Genomic DNA, 4,261 nt, shown 5'->3' with positions numbered 1-4,261 from the left:
TGAGCGTGGTGAAGCTGGGCAGCACGCTAACGTCTTTTGTCCCTCTGTGTGCTCGTAAGGGTCTGACCCTTTCACTCCTTTGGTTTTTCCTCGTATCTTTTCTTTGACTTTTCATCAAGTCTGTCTTTGTACGGATCGGCATTGTTCTCCTTTGTTTTGTACATAACTTTTTTGGAACTGGAGAATGAACGTTTTGTGGTGCTGCAAATGCTTGCGTTTGATGCGGTACTTGGATTGTTTTGCCACGAGTTCCCGGCATGCAATGCACGAAAGTCACGTGGTCTGTCAATCTCCATAGAGATTGACAGACCACGTGACTTTCGCGGACCTCACTCTCATGACACTCATGACAGGGTTAGAAGAGAGAGACCTAATGGTTAATAATCCACCTTTCACTGCTTCACTCTTTTTTGTAGATATGGATATTGTGTTGTTCTTACTTTGTGATTCTATTTTGAATGTTTAAACTGTTTTCTGTTGATTTTGCTGATTTTTGATTTGTTCTGTGTTGGTTTAGCAGCAGATGCACTCTCTAAGGGGATGCGGTTTGGGGGTATAACAGGAGAGAATCTGCAGAGAGGTGTGCAAGACTACAACTCTGCTTCCTGGTCCCAACTCTGGATGCTCTGGATTTTAGGGGATTTAATAAATTTGGCCAGATTTCTAGAATGAGAGCTGTTCTACACAAAGTCAAGGGATGACTTCGCTCCTAACAAGACCAATTTTGCCCCAGAAAGTTTCCCACTATTTATAAAGCCCAAACCATTTTTGGACACCATTCAGACCAACAGCATTTTAAAGAGAATATGCAGCTAATCATGTGATTCCTGGTCTGATTAGCGAGAGAACCAGAGAAGACTACAGAATTTTGGCAAAGTCGATTCAATATTAATTTTAGTGACCTCATGTAACCGAGTTTCATTACTGCTGATGTGAATTACTGTTTGGCAGAATTTATGCTTGCCTTTAGCCAGCAGCTGCAGCAGTGCTTCAGTATTGACCTCTGCAAGACAATACACCATAGTTGTTGAAGTATCTCGCTTTCTCGCTGAATGAATACTGTAAATATAATTACAATATGACAATATGAAATAAGACATTTTCTAAAAGCTTTTAATGAAATGGGCTGTACAAAAAAGCTACACAAACACACCACTGTGTATTGTAACAGAAACAGGAAGTGATACTGCACCACAAAGAGTGCCAACACTAAGTGAGAGCATTGGTATAGTTATGTGAAAATGTTTTTTGTTTCAAATCGGATTTCTCACACTGCAAACACATTTGTGGCACATTCTCCTGCGATATGCATTGTGTGGTCTGTACACTAGCAATGTTTTTACATTAATACAATCAGCTGTTAGATGTTTTCACTCATCTATGACACACTTATATTAGGAGCCTCATCACCATAAAATAAAAAAGTACCACCTTATTTGAGCTTATCTTCTATATTTTATTACATTTATTCATTTATTTATTTGCATATTTTCACAGATTTCTTTATTTACAGGATACTTTAAGTGCAGTATCGATTCTCTTGTTAAACCGTATCTTGCTAATGTCACAAATGGCATCCAGCACTTCTGAGGTAAATGCACTCATGCACAATAAACAAAACGTAAACATACTTTAATTAAGTTTGAACAGAGCTGTCTGATAAGGCTATCTCTGCTTTAGAGAGTCAGTGGGGGGTTCCATGGAAAATCAGTAAATACCTCCCACATCAACTGGTGATAAACATCTCCTTTATGAAGCTTAACAAATTTGTTGAAAACCCCAAACTAACAAACTAATTTGCATGAGACCAGCTTTTACTAGTTTCCTGTACCCACTTCACATCAGTTTAGAATTCTATCATTCATCTGATTTTAACAGTGCATCACTTACATGTGAGGCGAGTGAGCAGCTTAAATAAATCGATATGAAATGGCTTGATTTGTTTTGTACATTCTGAAGGAAGTGTTTAAAGTCCTCTTCACATTACATTGCATCTTGGAAGGAACATTATTGTCATTATGTCAAATCTCACTGCTTTGCAGATGATACACAACTTTATTTTTGTGTTTTACCAAATATCTAATAATGAAATTCCTTTTTTAAAAGGTTCAGGTCACAGTGTATGAAGCTGAAGCATTATCGGTACCCTCATGTGTTTCATAAACAAATAAGCTTTTACACATTTAGTGAAGATATGAGGGTAACAAAATTTTATTAGGGTGTAAATTACCTTGTTTTTGCTGAATTAAACAATGTAACACTTCCCCTCACTGACAGTGTTGCTGCACAGTTCTAGGGTGACATAAAGAACTGATCAGCATTATGTAGGTTAATGAGATTATTAGCATCACTTCATTATAAATCTGTCAAGTTACCTAAATGGAATCAATCACAGAATACCATGAAAAGTTTAGTTGATTTTAATGTCAATAAAAAAAATACAGCTGGGTTTGCAAGCTATGCTGTTCAGGAAGTTAAGCAACCAAAACTCTTCACAGGTTAAAACTAAGCAAGTGAATGAGCTGATAGTTAAACCACTGAGACTTGGAGCGGATGGTTAGGCAAAAGGCATTTAGGTAGAAAAGGTTTACATACTGTCACGATAAGGGCTCACTGTGTTTCCTGAGAAGGTGAGTTAACGCCCCAGTGAACAAAGCTCTCTCATACCTTCCTACCATTTGCTTACATGAGACAAGTCATTTTCCCGCATGCAAAGTCAAAGTGGGATAGGCAGATGATGTTCTCCCGAGAGGTTCCTAAACAGAGGAAATGAAAGGTGAGTGGGTGTTACACAGAATAAACTCGAGCAAACAGTCTGTAACTAAAGGCCTGAACAACCATCCTGCTAGGGCAGGTTAATGATCTGGCCATGAGCAATAGTGAAGTCGAAGTTCAAATACGGAGCTTGATTGGTGGATGACAGGTGTGCTTGGTGTCCAAGGACCACACCCACGCTGGAAGAGACTGGTTGATATCCAGTCATACCCACAATTGCACAGACAGGGCGAAGAGAGAGAAAGGACATTTGGTGCACCTGGAGGACAGGTGAACTATGAAAAAACAGCCTGGTTCATATGAATTATTATTATTCATAATTATTTATACATGAAAAAAATGTAAATAACCGGTCAATAGTGTAGTATCCAGTTTATTGAAAATCACAGAACAAACAAATTTACAACAACAAAGTGAGAATAAAAGGGGTGGAGGAGCCTTTTTAGGGCCTTGCATTCTGGGTTTGAGCAGTGTATATATTTATCTACTGTGTAGAGACACCAGTAGAAGCAGTTTCACAATTTAAAAAAACAAAACAAATAAATACACCTAAAACAAACAACTTAAGTCAAATGGTAAAAAAAAAGCAGCGATATTCATAATACAGTCCACTCAAAGTCAGTGACTGTTAAACAGAAACATGTTTCCTCACAGGCAGTTTGAGTGTTTCTTAGGCAGCGGTGACTTGCACGTCATTCTGTCCTCAGGTTCTATGGAAACGTTGTGTGAAGCTCTGGTGCAAAAAGGAGACATTTCATATTCCACTGTGCATGATTAATAATCCAGTCTAGTACTGATGATGAACAGACACAATGTGCACTCACAGACTCAGATCTGCTACATTTATAAAAAAGACAAGAAAACACAAATGCTCACTTCTTTACATAAACAGAACTCAATATAATTTTGTTGGGTGAATGCAAAGATGTTAAGTTCATCTAATTCAATGAATGTTTGGTTGTTGATACAAGTAATGGAAACCACGTCTGTTTAACAAGTGATATATGAAAATACAAGTATATGCATAGTTGTTATTATTTTATTTCCAAAATAATAATATTGTCGTAACTATTAATTATATATTCTGGTTGAAAATACAGTATAATGCAATATTATATACAACTGAAGATACTAGTTGTGTAAAGATTTTAACCCAGCATGTGCACAGTTAAACCTTTTTAAAACACATTGTTATGTTTTATTTCAGCACGTGAATAAATAAGTCATAGAACTGTCAGCTGTCGTCTTCTGCTCTAGCCAACTGTTTTGTGTAGCTAAGAAGATGCTTTTTACATCATGCACAAAATGTTTCCTTTACAGGAATCAGAGTGCACTTCCGATACTGATAAGCCCATTTGAAGATTTAAAATGATACCCACATGGATTTTATCATAATATTCTGTGGTTTACCACAAACACATAGTAGAGTTTATTTCATTTCCCAAATGGATTAAGAAACGGGGCACCCTGCCTTGTTGTGAATTTG

Source organism: Pundamilia nyererei, unplaced genomic scaffold (genome assembly GCF_000239375.1).
Source record: "Pundamilia nyererei isolate P.nyererei 1_Seehausen unplaced genomic scaffold, PunNye1.0 scaffold00191, whole genome shotgun sequence".
Lineage (NCBI taxonomy): Eukaryota > Metazoa > Chordata > Actinopteri > Cichliformes > Cichlidae > Pundamilia > Pundamilia nyererei.
Note: the sequence above shows the minus strand (reverse complement) of the source record.